General features: G+C 50.4%; 1 protein-coding gene across 12 annotated transcripts in view; it reads left to right on the top strand.

Moving 5' to 3' along the window:
• Positions 1-19,509, top strand: part of FRMD4A (FERM domain containing 4A) — a 407,020-nt gene that overhangs the window by 221,125 nt on the left and 166,386 nt on the right. The window contains exon 1 of one of the 12 annotated variants that reach the window (XM_028745669.2): positions 9,954-10,406. The exons of the other annotated variants lie outside the window; for them this stretch is intronic. The gene's annotated coding sequence lies outside the window, so the exon portion shown is untranslated. Of the gene's footprint in view, positions 1-9,953; positions 10,407-19,509 lie in introns of those variants that run through there. 12 annotated transcript variants of the gene reach the window in all.

The following is a 19,509-nucleotide window of genomic DNA, read 5'->3' as shown; positions in this document are numbered from 1 at the left end:
CTGTTCAAGGATTGAGAGGATGTAGGCATTTACACAATCCGTATAATTTTCCAAGAGAAATTGCAAGGTAAATTAAAAGACACTCATACTACCTGGTTTCAGGTAGCTCAGGCTCATTCTTTTGCACTTCGTTTGGAGTGCAGGGCAGAGGGCCTACAGACACTTCCCTTGTTTGAATCCTCACGCAGAAGGCCAGCATATGGCCTGAAAGGTGCCACTTCCCAAATTTACAGCAATCTATTAGATCAGGATAGATAGGGTGGGACGCGGGTGGCGCTGTGGGTGAAACCTCAGTGCCTAGGGCTTGCCGATCGCATGGTCGGCGGTTCGAATCCCCACAGCGGGGTGAGCTCCGGTCTTTCGGTCCCAGCTCCTGCCCACCTAGCAGTTCGAAAGCACACTTAAGTGCAAGTAGATAAATAGGGACTGCTTTATAGCGGGAAGGTAAACGGCGTTTCCGTGTGCTGCGCTGGTGCTGGCTCGCCAGAGCAGCTTCGTCACGCTGGCCACGTGACCCAGAAGTGTCTCCGGACAGCGCTGGCCCCCGGCCTCTAGAGTGAGATGGGCGCACAACCCTAGAGTCGGACACGACTGGCCCGTACGGTCAGGGGTACCTTTGCCTTTACCTTATTAGATCAGGAAGTGCAGGTGGGGGTGCTAGAAGCCTTCAAGTTGTATAGGAATCAGATTTAGGCCACCCAACTGAAAGGCACTGGACTACTCCCCGTTCTAAACCATCTCAGCTCGCTAACAAGAGGCCTCCCTCAAGGTCATCCTCCGAGGGCACTGGATGCCAGTCAGGCTGGCAAAAAGTAATCCCTCCCTTTCCCCTTTATATTGGAAGGGCTGTGGAAAGCTTGGTTCATTTATTCATGTTTGGTGGGAATGCCCTTATGTTAACAACTTTTGGAAGAGAGTAATTTCCATCATATCCGCAATTACAGGCCAACCCCTTTCTCCAAATCCTGCCTTAGCCCTACTATCTTTGGAAATAGACGTTGGCTCCACCCTGTGCCACAGTGAACTAGTAGGCTTCTTATTGAATGCAGCACAATTAGTGATAGCTCAGCAATGGAAGAACCAGGCTGAAATACCCCTGAACATAGAGGGAAATAATATCTGGGATACAGCAATGTCTGAGAGTCTCACTCAACCAGGCTTCCTCTGGCCCTCCAGATGTTTTTGGCCTACAACTCCCATGATTCCTAGCTAGCAGGACCAATGGTCAGGGATGATGGGAATTGTAGTCTCAAAAACATCTGGAGTGCCGAGGTTGAGGAAGCCTGCACTAGACACAGGAGGGCAATTGAAGGCATAACGTATAGAGAAACGTGGACCCCTTTCTTTAGCTATGTTAATGACCAAAACCAAGACCTTCTTATGCAGTACCAATTGCTCAATATTCTCAGTGGAGAGGTTACATTTGAATGTTTGAATGCTGGATGCTTAAGTGTAGGTCTAGAGACAATGGATAAAACACACACCATTCAAGGTACTGCTAGATAAATGTTTAATGGTTATTGTATTTGTTTAAAAAGCAATAAAAATTGTGGGGTTGTTGTTGTTTTTTTACAAAAAAGTTCATTGCCGATTGATTCTGCATTACCCTGCAATGGGTCCATCTGAGAGCAGAAGTAGGCTGTGCAAGCAATGGGGGCAATGGCATTGTGGGTGAGCATATAGCAAAGTCATAGTCATAGCTTCTTTCTTCATTCAGCACAGAGAGAAAAGGTAATGGATGACTTAATCAAGGAGAGGATTTTCAAATGCCTATCAAGTAACTGCAGCCACCCCTTTTGGACAGCAGGCTCTAGAACTAATCTCGATTACAGACATGACACAAAGAACAGAAAATATTTTACACATGAAGCAAAACTTCAGCATTTAATATTCATGATTGGTGCTTTTAGAATCTTCCTGGATACATTATTACATTTCTCTCTGTACTATTTGTATTAGTCCAGGAAGACTCCCTGAGTGAGTGCTTGAGGGCCCTGCTCCTTCCTGCCACTTACCATCTGGCCTGGGGCGGGGCCTGGGGCCTCATAAGGACTGCGTGCGGCTTGCGGCCTGCTGCCCAGGAAGACTCCCTGAGTGAGTGCTTGAGGGCCCTGCTCCTTCCTGCCACTTACCATCTGGCCTGGGGCGGGGCCTGGGGCCTCATAAGGACTGCGTGCGGCTTGCGGCCTGCTGCCCAGGAAGACTCCCTGAGTGAGTGATTGAGGGCCCTGCTCTTGCCACTTACCATCTGGCCTGGGGCGGGGCCTGGGGCCTCATAAGGACTGCGTGCGGCTTGCGGCCTGCTGCCCAGGAAGACTCCCTGAGTGAGTGCTTAAGGGCCCTGCTCCTTCCTGCCACTTACCATCTGGCCTGGGGCGGGGCCTGGGGCCTCATAAGGACTGCGTGCGGCTTGCGGCCTGCTGCCCAGGAAGACTCCCTGAGTGAGTGCTTGAGGGCCCTGCTCCTTCCTGCCACTTACCATCTGGCCTGGGGCGGGGCCTGGGGCCTCATAAGGACTGCGTGCGGCTTGCGGCCTGCTGCCCAGGAAGACTCCCTGAGTGAGTGCTTGAGGGCCCTGCTCCTTCCTGCCACTTACCATCTGGCCTGGGGCGGGGCCTGGGGCCTCATAAGGACTGCGTGCGGCTTGCGGCCTGCTGCCCAGGAAGACTCCCTGAGTGAGTGCTTGAGGGCCCTGCTCCTTCCTGCCACTTACCATCTGGCCTGGGGCGGGGCCTGGGGCCTCATAAGGACTGCGTGCGGCTTGCGGCCTGCTGCCCAGGAAGACTCCCTGAGTGAGTGCTTGAGGGCCCTGCTCCTTCCTGCCACTTACCATCTGGCCTGGGGCGGGGCCTGGGGCCTCATAAGGACTGCGTGCGGCTTGCGGCCTGCTGCCCAGGAAGACTCCCTGAGTGAGTGCTTAAGGGCCCTGCTCTTGCCACTTACCATCTGGCCTGGGGCGGGGCCTGGGGCCTCATAAGGACTGCGTGCGGCTTGCGGCCTGCTGCCCAGGAAGACTCCCTGAGTGAGTGCTTGAGGGCCCTGCTCCTTCCTGCCACTTACCATCTGGCCTGGGGCGGGGCCTGGGGCCTCATAAGGACTGCGTGCAGCTTGCGGCCTGCTGCCCAGGAAGACTCCCTGAGTGAGTGCTTGAGGGCCCTGCTCCTTCCTGCCACTTACCATCTGGCCTGGGGCGGGGCCTGGGGCCTCATAAGGACTGCGTGCGGCTTGCGGCCTGCTGCCCAGGAAGACTCCCTGAGTGAGTGCTTGAGGGCCCTGCTCCTTCCTGCCACTTACCATCTGGCCTGGGGCGGGGCCTGGGGCCTCATAAGGACTGCGTGCGGCTTGCGGCCTGCTGCCCAGGAAGACTCCCTGAGTGAGTGCTTGAGGGCCCTGCTCCTTCCTGCCACTTACCATCTGGCCTGGGGCGGGGCCTGGGGCCTCATAAGGACTGCGTGCGGCTTGCGGCCTGCTGCCCAGGAAGACTCCCTGAGTGAGTGCTTGAGGGCCCTGCTCCTTCCTGCCACTTACCATCTGGCCTGGGGCGGGGCCTGGGGCCTCATAAGGACTGCGTGCGGCTTGCGGCCTGCTGCCCAGGAAGACTCCCTGAGTGAGTGCTTGAGGGCCCTGCTCCTTCCTGCCACTTACCATCTGGCCTGGGGCGGGGCCTGGGGCCTCATAAGGACTGCGTGCGGCTTGCGGCCTGCTGCCCAGGAAGACTCCCTGAGTGAGTGCTTGAGGGCCCTGCTCCTTCCTGCCACTTACCATCTGGCCTGGGGCGGGGCCTGGGGCCTCATAAGGACTGCGTGCGGCTTGCGGCCTGCTGCCCAGGAAGACTCCCTGAGTGAGTGATTGAGGGCCCTGCTCCTTCCTGCCACTTACCATCTGGCCTGGGGCGGGGCCTGGGGCCTCATAAGGACTGCGTGCGGCTTGCGGCCTGCTGCCCAGGAAGACTCCCTGAGTGAGTGCTTGAGGGCCCTGCTCCTTCCTGCCACTTACCATCTGGCCTGGGGCGGGGCCTGGGGCCTCATAAGGACTGCGTGCGGCTTGCGGCCTGCTGCCCAGGAAGACTCCCTGAGTGAGTGCTTGAGGGCCCTGCTCCTTCCTGCCACTTACCATCTGGCCTGGGGCGGGGCCTGGGGCCTCATAAGGACTGCGTGCAGCTTGCGGCCTGCTGCCCAGGAAGACTCCCTGAGTGAGTGCTTGAGGGCCCTGCTCCTTCCTGCCACTTACCATCTGGCCTGGGGCGGGGCCTGGGGCCTCATAAGGACTGCGTGCGGCTTGCGGCCTGCTGCCCAGGAAGACTCCCTGAGTGAGTGCTTGAGGGCCCTGCTCCTTCCTGCCACTTACCATCTGGCCTGGGGCGGGGCCTGGGGCCTCATAAGGACTGCGTGCGGCTTGCGGCCTGCTGCCCAGGAAGACTCCCTGAGTGAGTGCTTGAGGGCCCTGCTCCTTCCTGCCACTTACCATCTGGCCTGGGGCGGGGCCTGGGGCCTCATAAGGACTGCGTGCGGCTTGCGGCCTGCTGCCCAGGAAGACTCCCTGAGTGAGTGCTTGAGGGCCCTGCTCCTTCCTGCCACTTACCATCTGGCCTGGGGCGGGGCCTGGGGCCTCATAAGGACTGCGTGCAGCTTGCGGCCTGCTGCCCAGGAAGACTCCCTGAGTGAGTGCTTGAGGGCCCTGCTCCTTCCTGCCACTTACCATCTGGCCCAGGGCGGGGCCTGACAGGCCTCACCAGGACAGTTGTTACTGCCGGAGAGGCACAGAGTGTTTTTAAAATGTGTTTTTTTTGTTTGTTTTTTAATTCTTTGGATTTTTTGTATGTGGGGGGTGGGGGTGGGATGGATGTGTGGTTGGGTTTGGGGAATTATTTTTTTATTATTATTTTGATGTTTTTGTAATTTTTACATTTTTCGCTTGTATTGTTTTATTGGTTTTGGTTGTTTGTTTAAGGTGTTATTTTGTTTTTGTTTTTAGGGGGAGGGTTCAGGGCTGCCGGGGAGTGGGCCCCAGTCCATAAAATGGCTGGGGCATGTTCCACAGGGCGGGATGCACTGGGACAACCGATCTCAGTGATCACGGGTAGGAGGAGGAGTTACGCTAAGACCAGACCCTATCATTACAGAGGAGGCAGGCTTAGTCGTTGTCTGAGGACTATCCCTGCCTCCGGGTCTGGTCCTGACCGGATGGATACTAGAATCAGCAAGGGATACCCACATGACCTGAAGGTGCTGCTGTGCAATGCCAGGTCAATGATTCATAAGACCACTGCCATCCATGACTTGATCATGGATGGAGGATTTGACCTGGCTTGTATAACAGAGACCTGGTTGGATGAAGCAGATGGGCCTGTCCTTGCCGCTGCTTGTCCACCAGGTTTCTCTTATGCACAGCAACCCAGGTCATGTGGGCGGGGAGGGGGGGTTGCAGTGATTTTTAGGAAGTCATTAGTTTGCACCAGGCGTCCTGTTGGGAAGACCCAGTTTTCTGAGTGCATGTTCTGGAAGTTGGGCAATAGGGGCAGTACAGGATTCCTTTTGGTGTACCGACCTCCCCGCTGCACCAAGGATTCCCTGCCCGAGCTGCTTCAGGTCGTGGCGGATGTTCTCCTGGAGACACCTAGCTTGGTCGTCCTAGGGGATTTTAACATCCATGCCGACACGACCTTACAAGGGGCCGCTCGGGACTTCGTGGAAAGCATGGCCTCCATGGGGCTGTCCCTGAATAAGTCTGGCCCAACCCATAGCCGTGGACATGCCTTGGACCTGGTGTTTACCTCTATGGATGTTGGTGATCTGACACTAAGTAAAAGCGAAACGAAAGAAGTGCCATGGTCAGATCACTTCCTGGTGCAACTGGACTTCTCTGCGACCCATCCCCTCTGCAGGGAGGTGGGACCAATTCGGATGGTCCGCCCCCGCCACTTAATGGATCCAAATGGTTTCCAGAGAGTGGTAGGGGATGCTTTATCCCATGTTGATGGCCTTTCAGCTGATTCCCTGGTGGCCCGCTGGAATGTGGAGTTAACCAGGGCTATTGACTGTTTGGCTCCGAAGCGCCCTCTCCGATTGCATGGAGCCCGGACAGCCCCGTGGTTTTCCACGGATCTGAGGGCAATGAAACAATCGTTGAGACGGCTAGAGCGCTGGTGGCGGAGAACTCATTCCGAATCTGACCGGACACAGGTTAGAGCTCAACGTCGAGCCTACCAAGTGGCGATAGCGACGGCGAAGAAGAATTTCTTCACCGCCTCTATTGCATCTGCAGAAAACAGCAGCAGGAGACTTTTTCAGGTGGTTCACAATTTAGCGGAACCACCTGCAACATCGGGGCCCAGTACGGGCCACATGTTCTCCTGCAATGATTTTGCAAAGTTTTTTGCAGATAAAATCACTCAGATTCGGGAAGAAGTAGACTCCACCGTGGGAGCAGGGCCGGGGCGGGAGAGTGCTAGAGCTCTGTCTAGTCAAGTTGAGTGGGATCAATTCCAACCTGTTACCTCCGAGGATGTGGACAGGCTGCTTGGACGAGTGAAACCAACCACCTGTCTCCTGGATCCTTGCCCATCCTGGCTTATAAAAGCTAGCCGGGAAGGACTGGGCAATGGGCTTCGTGGGGTGGTGAATGCTTCCCTCCGTGAGGGAGCCTTCCCAGACCCGCTGAAAGAGGCGGTTATTAAACCGCTTCTTAAAAAACCATCTTTAGATGCGGCCACGATGGCCAACTATCGCCCAGTCTCAAATCTTCCATTCCTGGGCAAGGTGATTGAGCGAGCGGTTGCCGAACAACTCCAGGCACGCCTGGAAGAAGCGGACCATTTGGATCCCTTCCAGTCGGGATTCAGGCCTCATCATGGGACTGAAACTGCCTTGGTCGCACTGGTTGATGATCTCCGGCGGGCTAGGGACAAAGGTGAGAGCTGTTTCCTAGTTCTGCTGGATCTCTCAGCGGCGTTTGATACCATCGACCATAGCATCCTTCTGGACCGTCTTGAGGGGCTGGGAGCTGGGGGCACTGTTATACAGTGGTTCCGCTCCTTCCTCCTGGGCCGTGTTCAGAAAGTGGTGGGGGGGGATGAGTGTTCAGACCCCTGGGCTCTCACTTGTGGGGTGCCTCAGGGTTCTGTCCTCTCCCCCATGCTTTTCAACATTTACATGCAGCCGCTGGGAGAGATCATCAGGAGGTTTGGGCTGGGTGTTCATCAGTATGCGGATGATACCCAGCTCTACCTCTCTTTTAAATCAGAACCAGTGAAGGCGGTGAAGGTCCTGTGTGAGTGTCTGGAGGCGGTTGGAGGATGGATGGCGGCTAACAGATTGAGGTTGAATCCTGACAAGACAGAAGTACTGTTTTTGGGGGACAGGAGGCGGGCAGGTGTGGAGGATTCCCTGGTCCTGAATGGGGTAACTGTGCCCCTGAAGGACCAGGTGCGCAGCCTGGGAGTCATTTTGGACTCACAGCTGTCCATGGAGGCACAGGTCAAATCCGTGTCCAGGGCAGCTGTTTACCAGCTCCATCTGGTACGTAGGCTGAGACCCTATCTGCCTGCGGACTGTCTCGCCAGAGTGGTACATGCTCTGGTTATCTCCCGCTTGGACTACTGCAATGCACTCTACGTGGGGCTACCTTTGAAGGTGACTCGGAAACTACAACTAATCCAGAATGCGGCAGCTAGACTGGTGACTGGGAGCGGCCGCCGAGACCATATAACACCGGTCTTGAAAGACTTGCATTGGCTCCCAGTACGTTTCCGAGCACAATTCAAAGTGTTGGTGCTGACCTTTAAAGCCCTAAACGGCCTCGGTCCAGTATACCTGAAGGAGCGTCTCCACCCCCATCATTCTGCCCGGACGCTGAGGTCCAGCGCCGAGGGCCTTCTGGCGGTTCCCTCATTGCGAGAAGCAAAGCTACAGGGAACCAGGCAGAGGGCCTTCTCGGTAGTGGCGCCCACCCTGTGGAACGCCCTTCCAGCAGATGTCAAAGTGATAAATAACTACCTGACATTCAAGAGACATCTTAAGGCAGCCCTGTTCAGGGAAGTTTTTAACATGTGATATTTTATTGTATTTTTGGTTTTTATGGAAGCCGCCCAGAGTGGCTGGGGAGGCCCAGCCAGATGGGCGGGGTATAAATAATAAATTATTATTATTATTATTATTATTATTATTATTATTAGTCTGTTGTCCCACTGGCAATGGATTACGCATGCTCCAGGCTGAGGCAGGCAAGGCGAGCGAGCAGGTTGGGGGGTGAGGGAGCAAGGAAGGAGATGTCATGGGGTGAAGGGAGCAAGAAAGGCAGCAGCTGAGCAACCATGAGCTTGTGGTGATGGGTGGAAGCAGGCGAGGGCTCTGGACTTGGGTTGAGTGAGTGGGACGGTGCAGCAGCATGGGTGAGCAAGTGGGGCAGAGTGGGTGCATGAGCTCCGCTTGCAGCAGTGGGTGGGCAGCCTGGAATAGAAATCATCTGCATGACCCAATGTTTTATCTCCCTCCAACGTGACCAGAAAACTGACCCCAAAGGTGGGGCAAAGGCAGACAAGGACCAGATGCTAAAAGGGGATCATTGTGTTACCAGGGACGGGTTTTATTCACATCCCCAATGTTGTCCTTTTGGTTTTGCCAATACAGTAATTATTTTAGTATGTGCTCAAAAGGTTGAACAGCAGATCCAATCGTAACATGCTGATTTCTAGACAATTGCTGAATCTCAAGTATGTATTCAAGTCATATTCTGTGATGTGGAAGCCTTATCCCATAGGCCCAAATATGCAGGGACAGGCTCTGTTTGCCAGTGAAGGATGAATTCTCTCCACATGGTTTGACGTGCTCTTTCCTTGGTTACTGCTGTACCTACTTTATGACTGAGGTCTGGCTCTAGAATTGCAGCCGATGTCCTCCTGCCTCAGGCCATGCTCTGGAAGTTTTAACTTTGCCATATAAAATCATTTACAAGACCAGCTACCACCTCTGCAAAGACAATCCATCACCACGCCACCATGTCAAGGTTATTATCCTCAAATTTCACTTGACTTTGCATTTTAAGACAGCCTCAGATTCTCATACCCGACTGCTGAGTTGGCTATGAGAATTTGATGCATTACCTTGAAAAACAGTCAACGGCGGTACAGGTGGTATCAGTCCCTCACGTATCAGCGAGGCTGTTTTTTAATTCTGGTTGACAGAAATCTGAGTTGCTTTTCACACTCAGCAAACTTGCTTATATGTTTGCTTCAGCATGTCTTCAAACCTCAACTCTTCACAGCCACAGAGAGTTCGGGATCCGGCTTGGGCGGCAAGAATGGTTGGGGCAGGGAGGGATGGGAACTGTAGTCCAGCAATATGTGGCCATGGCTCCCCCCCCCCCCTTGATCTTTTTCCAGTTCCTGGGGCTGCTTGTCTGGGAGAACGCGAATTCTCGGACAGAAGAGCATTTCGAAGCTTTTCCTACCTAGCAGCCCCTTTTAGTTACCGAGGTAAAAAGCCGAGAGACTTCGCATGCCCGGCCAGGGGGAGCTGGCATCTGAGCGACGGGCCGCGGTGGCGAGTGAGGACTGAAGGGTTGGTGCGGGAAGGAAGGAGCCGCGGGGCGGGGGGGACGGGACTGGGCCGAGCCCCGGATTCCTCCTGGGGGATCCCTCTCGGCCTCGCCTTCTTCCTCAGTCTCCGCGGCTCCTGCGCCGGAAAGCCCAGGGAAGAGCCACAAGCCGAGGTGGCCTTCCTTTGTTTTTCTGCTCCCGAGCCCGGCCTCCTTTTGCTGAAAGGCGGGTGTGGCGGTGCCTGAGCGAAGGAGCGCGCCTCTCTGCGCCTCGCGGCTTCCCTCCGCTCCGGCCCCCGGCGAAGCTCCCCGGCTGCTGCTCGCGGCCTCCCGGGCGCCCCCGCCGGGCCCGAGAGAGAGAGAGAGAGAGCGAGAGAGAGCCCGGCAGTGGCGCGCCCGCCGGCGAGTTCAGCGGGACGCGCGCAGCATCTCAGCCGCTCGGCGAGCCTCCTCCCTCCCTCCTTCCCGCCCTGTGCGTTTGTGTCTCGCCCCCCGGCCGGCCGGCTAGGAGCTGCGGAGGATGGAGGCGGCGGCTGAGGCGGCGGCGCGCTCTGGAGCCGAGCCAGGCTCGCTCTCTCCGAGAGACCGTTAGCGGCAGCAGCGGCGGCGGCGTCGGGGCCGGGGATGTGGTCGCCTAGGGAAAGCGCTCCTGGCAGACGCGGGCAGAGCAGCAGCAGCAGCGAGCGAGAGAAAGGGCTGCGCCTCCATGCCGGCAAGTCCTCACAAATGGATGCTGCCGCCGCCGCCTCTGTCTGTTAGGCCAAAGGCCCGAGGAAACTGGATTTAATGGGATGCTTTCTTTCTGGGAAGAGGGGGATTGAAATCTGAATTGCTCCGCCGCCGCCGCTGCTCCTGTTGAGGTGGAGGGAAAGGTAACGTGAGTCTTTGTTTCCATCAAGGGGGAAGCCATTGAGAACATGCAGCATTTTCCTTTTCCTTAAAAAAAAAGGGGAGGCTGAAGGGAAGCACAAACTGGAGCTGCTTTATGATGCCATTTTTTCTAGGATCTCATTATAACATGGAATCGCTAGGTCTTCCCATTTAAAAAATGCGTTTTTAATGCCTAGGTTTAGGAAAACCATTACGTTGCAGGAGCTGAGAGAGGGAAAGCAATGTGGATTGGCTTTAGGTGTGCTGGGGTTGTGGCTGGGGGTGTGAGGAGAAAGGTACAAGGAATCATCTAAATTCAAACAAGTCTGGGAGCCTTTTGCTAGGATCTGCTAATATGGAGCTGTTCCTTTGCACTCTAAATGGATGCAGCCTGTTTAATGCACAGCTTGAGGCTTGTAAAAGGTGAAACCTCTGGAATATTTTTTGTTTTCATTCAAACATTCGGCTCTCCTATTCTCTTGCTGGCAAGTTGTTTCACATTCAGTAAATCAATCAGTTTCCCATTATTTTGAGATCTTTGCTTCTCTCTCTCTCTTTCTCTCCCTCTCCCATGCTGCAAATGAATCCATATGAGATCACTTTCCTGATTGTGTTATTATGCATGTTCACTGCTGAGTGGGGAAAGCAGAAAAGTAGATTGCAGCATCCATGCAAAATTTCCAAAAGAAACAATTGTTTCTATTAATAGTACTGGCAGTGGTTTAATGAAACACATGCAGACAAGCAAACGATCCAGCAGCACTCTTTCTGAAGCAGTCAGAGGCTACCCTAAAGGAACAAAATAGATAAAGGATGAACTGTAGAAATGAACAAGTACAAATAACAGAGACAATTATTTTTGAAAACTAGAGAAAGGGGTGTTTTCTAGCTTGACTGTATGAGGTTGTGTGTGCAATCTGTATGTGCACTTTGAAAGTGCCAACACTGATGGTGAGAATCCACTGAACCTGTCTGAGCTCCACCTTTGGCAGCATCGTAAGGGGTGTAACCAGAATTACCTTGCACCAGGTTTAATTTGGATTCACACTGGAGTAGCTTCCTACCCACAATATTTCTCATGAAATGTGTCATGTCTGATTTGTATGCCAGTGTTGTATCCCGACCCCTAACCAAGCACCAAAGAGTAAAACGACATGGGTGGTTATTTTTCCTATCCAGTACTGTCAGGATGGCAGGGGGCCCAACCGGCAGGCTGCCTTGTGAATAGCTGACTTCACACTAATTGAACCCATGGACTGCTGACCACGGCAATATTGTTTCTGTTCTGGCTGCAGAAGAGCAGTTTGTAGCTACTGTACTTGTTCTAACCTTTTCTGGCACAAGGTACTCGCTCCAGAAAATATGTTGCAGATCATGTGTTCTTATATTGAAGAGTGACACCATTAGTCTGCCTCAGCTACTGCTATTCAGGCCATGGTTCCAAAATAGTTTAACTCTTTGTGTGATGTGCACAATTGCATTGTTGCAAACTGGTGTTATCAATTTGTCAGGATTTAGTTTCTACTATTATGGAAAAGTATCCTTATGGTTCCTGAATCAAACTTTCAGAAACAGGAGCAGGGAGGGCTCAGAGCTGGTGATGGGGCTTAGCTCAGAGCAGGCTTAGCTCTGCAAGCTACATGCCAAGCGCCCCAAGTTCACTTTGCTGCATCTCAAGTTGAAAGGCTCTCAGTTTGCAAGGCCCATTCAAAAAGAAGAGAGACGTGTCACCTGTGGACCAGTTTTGCCATTCAGGCATAAAAAGCAGTGCCATCTCTTTAAGGGGTGGTTCACTCTTTTTGCCACAAGTGTATGTGTGCAGAGGCATGCGTCTGTGGCAATGGAGTGGGCATGCATCAGGCAGCTGTGGCTAATCAGGACTTCCCTGCATGTGTCCAGCACATGTTCTTGCATGTTTACAAGTATGCGTCTCCCATTTCACGCTGAGTGTAGCTTACAGCTGCAAAAATGCTTGCCAAATAAAGTGCAAATTGGGACCTCCAGTAGCTTGCTGAAGTCAGTGGTGGCAGGGACTGGCAAGTATCAAACAAGGAACAGTTCTTGTGGCTCCACTGTGTTTTATATTTGTGGCATCGCTATTAATTTGTTCACAAGCTACAGTTGGGAGGACAATATCCCATGCTTCCAAATCTCCAGTGTTTGGTAATGTGCAATATTGCTGAATATAAACTCTGGGGGCTAGTTTTTAAATAGTTTTAATGGTAAAGAAAACCATGTTTCTCTCTAGAGAACCTTTGCTGTTTCTCTGTAGGGTAATAGACTGCAATATAAAGTGTTTCTGCAAAACTCTATAGGGTTGCTGTGTTTGTGATGACAAGTCAGTGTAATTTTTCAAACCTTCGTAACATGTGTATTCTGCAAATATCCATTGTGCGAGTATCCCACTCCACAATTCCTGGAAGTGCTGGACTATTACTCTGTGCAAATTTTCACAAACCACAATAGTGGGAAATCAGCTATCCATCACAAGTTACTTTTACCACACATCACAATTAAGCCTTACCAACTGCATATTAAGTTAACACCAGCTTGTACAGTCAGCAAAATTAAGCAGTGGAGCTTTTCCTGGGCTGCATCACTTCTGGTTTCAGGTGAGGGGTAGGAGTTCCCATTTGAAGGCTAATTTAATGGGGGAGAAACATATCCTTGCACATAGAAAGCTGGCATGCCAACATAACTTTCTCCAACATGCTATTTTCTGTATGTGCAGGGATGGTTTTTAAATGGAGAAGCAATCAGTCATGCAGCCTGCTCACCTGCAGCCACACTTTTGCATTTCTGGGCAGCTGAAATGTTCATAAACATTTTGTGATACTCCCAGAAGCTGAATCAACCGTGATGGAAAACTTACTTCAGTTGGCTAAAGTCAAGAGTTATTGCAGCTGTTTGCTAGGGATGGTTCAAAAAGAGCAGCCTGGTTTTTACCTCTGAGGACGTCTCCCCTCCCCCGCCCTGGGCTGTCACCTGAATAAAGAAATCAGAAGAGCTTTAATCGACTGAGTGATTGATTAAACATGTTCTAACTTGCATGTGATTAAAAACAATAGTCCTAAATCAAGAGGGATGCTTTTATTTGTTTTCAGATGGTACATAAGTGCACCATAGGAGGCATCAGCTTATAAGAGGCACGCCGGCTGGTGGAAGAGAAGAGGGGAATGCATCTTACAAAATTGCATTTGCCAATTACAGTTTTTATAAGTACCTGTGTGAAAAATACTTTTTAAAAAATCTGCTTGATAAATTGGTAGCATCTTATTAGTTGGTTAAAAAGTTTTTAATTCATTAATCTAAACTATTAATTGAGTAAACATTGCAGCTCTACTTTTCTCGTTCACTATCTGATTGGGAAACTGAGGAAATGGGCAACTCCTGGCTCCATTTTCCCCTATTCTGCGCTTTCTGTTTGACCATAGCTAGTGACTTAAATAGTATCCAAGGCTATCTTAGATTTCTCAAAGAGACGACAGCACATGGGCCGTGAAAGTAGAGGCAGAATAGCAGCAGATGAGATGTGCTTATATCCTGCAGGTTTCAGGAGAAATTTTGGTTTATTTCTTGTTTTATGCTTATATATCACCTTTCTTCCATTATGGAATCTGAGGACATATACTTGTGGTTCTGTAGTGGCTGAAATTAATGCCTTCTTTAGGGAGAGCATGGCATCAGCTAGTAAAAGTTTGATATTGTTTTGAGTTCCTGCTCAAAAACCTTACTTTGCAGTTCACAAGTCTGCTGCAGGCCCTGGACACCATCTGCTAATCTCATCTTTAACCTGGGAATGGCACTGAGGCTTGGGTCTGCAACCTCTGTTCTGCATTAGAGACAGCATCCCCATTGATCCTGTGGCCTTTGACGAATGGGAGTAATATAGATTTTGGAAAGGAAGCCCACAGAATGGCAGTGTGTTCCCTTCCTGCAGGATTCACCTGGTGGGGTTCTACTTCCTGAAGGAGTTCAGGAGTTCACCTATGGTTGGTGGTTGTTTTTTATCCATAGGGTTTTGTTGGTTGGTTGGTTTTACAGCACACACACTTCTGTGGCTTGCCACTGAGCTTATCGCAGAGTCCTTCCTTACAGACTTCCCTACACTCCTTTCCTGTCCTTCCACCTTCCTCCCACTCTCCAGGGAGGGCCTTCTAGTCCAGTCCTCCTGGTCCCTCTTGTGCCAGGGCTTCTCCTCAACCCCAGATAAAGTTCCCCTGTACACATGATCCAAGCTTTCTCCCAGTCTCTCTCTCTTTTTTTAAATGATATTTATTAAAGTTTAACAATTACAGAAAAAAGAAAAACAAACAATAAAAAGTTACAATACTTCAAAAATAAAAGAAAATACAATAAAAAACAACAATACAACAAAACAATACAAAAGAAAAAACAAAAACATTTAAAAACAAAAACAAGCTTTCTCCCAGTCTCTCTCACTCCCCTACTCATGCAAGCTTTCAATCTCTTTCTCCCACACTCTCTCCCATCTACTTCTTCTGTGTGCCAAGCAGCGTTCCTTGTGCAGTGTTCCAAGCTGACTCCTTGCTCCTGCCCTGCTGGCTTTTAAGTCTCGGCCGTGCCTCACAGGGGGCATCCCTACAAGGCCCTTTGACCCACTGTTCTTCTGCCTGCCCTTTCCTCTCTGTGAGAGCCACAAGAGGGATGTTGCAGCACCTTGCCATGTTCCTACCCCAATGCTACACCCTGTGCCAAGGCAGTTGTGGGAGGCTCTGGTTCCTGGGCTCCCAGGCTGCCTCTCTAGCCAAACCTTTTCCACAGGGACCTAATGGCCTGTGGTGGACCTGTCCTTAATTGCTTTCACAAGTCTCTTGCAGTGAACTATCACCCATGATCATGAGTGGATCATATGTGTATGTGAGGCTGCTGGCTGAGATTGCAGCCATCAGATGTGGAATTCTTTGCTATCAACATTCTTGTTTCTTTGAAAGCCCTTCCAAGAGCTTTCATCCTAGTTTTAATTGAAATTCACCTATCTTGGCCCCAGCTTCACAGAAACGTCTCAAAAACAAAGTAGGAAGATATTGTTGGAAACCTTTTCAACTCTCATGTCTGGAGCTCCTTGGCTGAGCCTTTGCTCGTTTCGTTTTCATGAATCAAGCAATTTCATTCCTTGTTAGCTTCTAATCACATCAGGCTCTGATTATTAACCCTCTTCCTGAGCCAGTGGGCCACTTTGAACCTTGCATATCCTGTCTGTTCACCTCCCTGAGCATGGGATGCAGGTTTTCCAAGTGCTGGTTTTGTCCATATAAACATTCTAGGTCCCTAATCCAGATACGCTGTTTATTTCCTTGACAACATGACAGCCAGTTACCTGATTTATTTTGCTCTTTTGATGCTTTGGGTGACTTTGGTAGACTACTAGATGCAGGCTAGCTAAATGCGGCTTACATTCAATGACAACCTAGGCAGGAGCAGAGGAAGGTGGGTGCTGTGGGTGCAGGCCGCCCTAGGTGTCACCACTGGGGGGTGACAAAATGCTGGGGGGCACTCACCTCAGGGCCTGCAGTGCGCCCAAGCCATGCGCCTCTCCTGGGAGAGACGTGGTGGCTTGGGTGTGTGCAGGCTCTGCGCTGCCCAAACAGTCCACCCGCTGCCTCCCCCCCAGCTGTAGGGTGGCTGAGTGGGAGGAGGTAGGCAGACTCTGGAGGCCCTGTGGTGTCCCCCACCCTCGCCCCACCCCTGACGCCCAAGCGGCTTCCTCCACCACTGAACCTAGGAAGTGGTACTTTACGTGTCTGGTAACTTGGTGGTACTGTAGGTAAGGACACTCATTAAACAAGGGGCTGTTGCTGCCATGGCCACTCTCAGGCAAGCTACAAGGCAAGTCCACAGATTGCTGATCACTGCCAGATGCACATATTGTGTTATACGTTGGAAAGAGACAAAGCCTTGTGCATGGGACTGATGTGTTCAGGATAAAAGTGAGATGAAAGTGAGGGTGCTCTCTGGAGGTTTCTTTAATGTTCTCTCTGGCATGCTTGCCGCATAGTAGTAGAGGGGACTCTGTACACCATCTCCCATCAGGCCATGTACTTCAGCTTACCCCTTTTCCTTCCCTCACAAGAACCATGTGAAATAATTAGCTCAAGGTCACCCAGGGAGCCGTATCAGACCACGTGTTTCCTCATTCACTGCTGGCTGTGCGTGGCATCTGTCTGTCTCGGGAGACAATGGAGGAGTCTGCCTTTGGGGGTGAAGTCAAACCATTGGAAGGTTGCAACATCTTCTGTGGCCGTAGAGACGGACATGTTTTGTTGCACCTGGAGCAGATGAAGGCGTCCGCTCGTGCTGCTGCAGATGCACCGTGGCATTTCTTCTTTCTGAGCGCCTGCCAGCAGTCATTCCTCCTCTGATAACTGTCTGCCCACTGATAATTGACACTGGGCTAGCAAAAATGTAAGTTTTTTCCCCTCTTTTAAATAATATCTCAACCTAAATAAATAGCATTTTCTTTTCATTTCTTGAGTGTTCTGACTTGACGATTGATGTGGCCAGTATTGGAGATTATGATGATGGTGGTGATAGTGATGACTTTGCAAACATTACTTGTCAGTGCCAAAACACTTCTTCTTCACTGTTCACCTCCCAGCATTATTTGTGAAAATGCTTCCTTCTTTGTGTACATTGTCCTCCCAAGTGACATCACTGTGTAGTCAAATGTTCCTTCTTTCATGACTGTGGCTGGCAGTGTAGGTGTGGCATCATCCCATTTGGTTTGGGGTGTGGACACCCAGGTGACTAATCCAGGAAAGAAGCAGCTTGGGGGGGGAGAGATTGGGCAGTGGGGGGGCCACAAAAGCAGTAGATGCATAGCAGGATAAAACTAAGTAAATATTTGACATTTTTTATTTTATTTTTTGGTCTAGATGGGGAGGACCTCTAACTTATAGTTTTTTCACGAAAGTAAAAGTGGAGAATAATTGGCACAGCCCCTGTATCCTGAGCACTTGAAATGTTTTGCAATTATCTACCCAGGAGCTGCTGTCAGATAGCAAAGAAATGCCACCCAGAACTGACGCTTTCAGTGAGCTTTTGTATAGACTGCCAGCTATACAAAACTGCCATGACAAGCAAAGAGAGCTCAGAATCAGCACAAAACCCAGCAGTCAAAAATCTTTATGGCAGCATTTTCAATTGGGCTCCCTAAATCTGCAAATGAAACAACTGTTTCATCCTATAGCATCAGCATGTGTCTGCCCTTTAAAATGTAACCAAGCGAGAACATCCTTTCATGTCTTGCTGTGTTTGCCATCCTTCAGTGTTTTGAAATGGGGTGGGGGAAGATGCGCAGTAAACATCGGCCCACCTGTGCATACAGTATCTGTTTAGCACCAACAGGTCTCTTTCTTCGTAGCTTTCCAGACGCTTTGTTTTCCCCATCCTCTTTTGTTTGGGTTAGTCCTGATCCAGCACCTGTTGCTTGATATCCCACGCATATAATACATTGGGTAGTTAGTCATATTGCTGCCTGCAGTTCTCCCCATCCCTTCCTTGTTCTTTTGCAAACAGGGCCAGATTTATTTATTTGTAGCATTCATAAGACACGTTACTGGCCATGTGGGCTCTGCAAGCAGCTCACTGTTAAAGAACCACACACACTTGCACAAGGAAAAATACAGTAGCACCCAGAAATCAGAACCAGGAAAAAGAACAAGAACAAGCCCTTCTTGCTTTTAACTATGCTTCTAAAAGTCTGACATGAACTTGCCAGTGGGGCTTCTGTCGGGGATCTCCAAAAGGAGGGAACCACTGGGGGGAAATCCCTGGATCTTTTAATCAACCACAGAACCTCTAGAAATGAAGACAACAGAAATCAGATACTTAAGACCAAATTAGATGTGACTACTGAGATGAACGCATGCACATACGTTTATCTAGTCAGGACAAATAGCTTGGGGAGGCGAGGAGAAAGTTTTCAACATGAAAATAGTGCTGGGGAGACAAATTACAGTTCCCTCCCCTGTGCTGTGGTCTCAAGCCACACACCTTCTGCTTGCAAAGTTTAAAGAGGACAGAACTGGATTCTTACATCTCTGTTGCCACAACTAGCCTAGTCCTCACTCCTGGTCATCTTAAGGTACCAGGAAGAATAGTGGGATGATGCTTTTCTGTAAGTACCTAGGACTTACCAGGAAAAACCCTGGTAACCTATTCAATTAAGAGCATAGGAAGAGCCTTGCTGGGTCACATCCAAGGCCCATCTACAGAATACCCATAGCAGGTAGGGATGGATGGATTCATCCATTTCAGTTTAACTTAGTTTGGCATTTTTCCAAGTTCAGTTCTCCACATTTCAGCATCAGTTTGCAACTTAAAAATAAGTCCTCAGAAGAATTCGCCATCATTTTATTGTGCATTTCTGCTTATATACATATTTTTGTATGCAGTTTTGTTAAACATTTTTACAGGAAATTTCCTAATATAATGTATTTCTATATTTTATTTTTACTAATATATGCATTTCTAGGCACACTTGCCCCTATATATGCATTTTGTACACATGATTTTGTTGGAAAACTGCATCGCAAAATTTGGAGAAGTGAGAATTCCAAAGATAGCTTTTGTGGTATCCCCCCCCCCCCGCCCACAGTTCTCATTCTTATTTCTAACCTCCATTGTTTATGGTGGTGATAATTATATTACTGTTACTGTTGTCACAATTTATTACCTGCCCTTTGCCCTAAGGCCCCAGTATGGGTTGCAACAATTAAACACAATTTTATGCATTTGTTTTAAAGCATGTCAAAATAGAAAGAGGTTTTATTGTTTCTTTATTGTGTACATTGGGTGAGAACACCTGAGGTGGAAGGTTGGCGCCTACACCTGGGGGTTTTCCTAGCTTATTTTTTCTGGCAGCCCCACCTCACACGGCCTTGAATGCTGTTTCTGAAGCTGTGTTTTGAGATGGAGAGCCTGATAATTCATCCTCTGGAAAGAAGAGCTCAGAAGCCCTTCTGACATTATCATGGGTGCTTGGAGGACAGTCATGATACTCACTGAATGCAGCGAATGCCAACAAGGGGTGGGGTTTAAGTTCTGGCCCATGCTTAGTCTTGCGTCAAACCAAAACATTCG

Source organism: Podarcis muralis, chromosome 10 (assembly GCF_964188315.1).
Source record: "Podarcis muralis chromosome 10, rPodMur119.hap1.1, whole genome shotgun sequence".
NCBI lineage: Eukaryota > Metazoa > Chordata > Lepidosauria > Squamata > Lacertidae > Podarcis > Podarcis muralis.
Note: the sequence above shows the minus strand (reverse complement) of the source record. Positions and strands in the feature narration are given on the sequence as shown.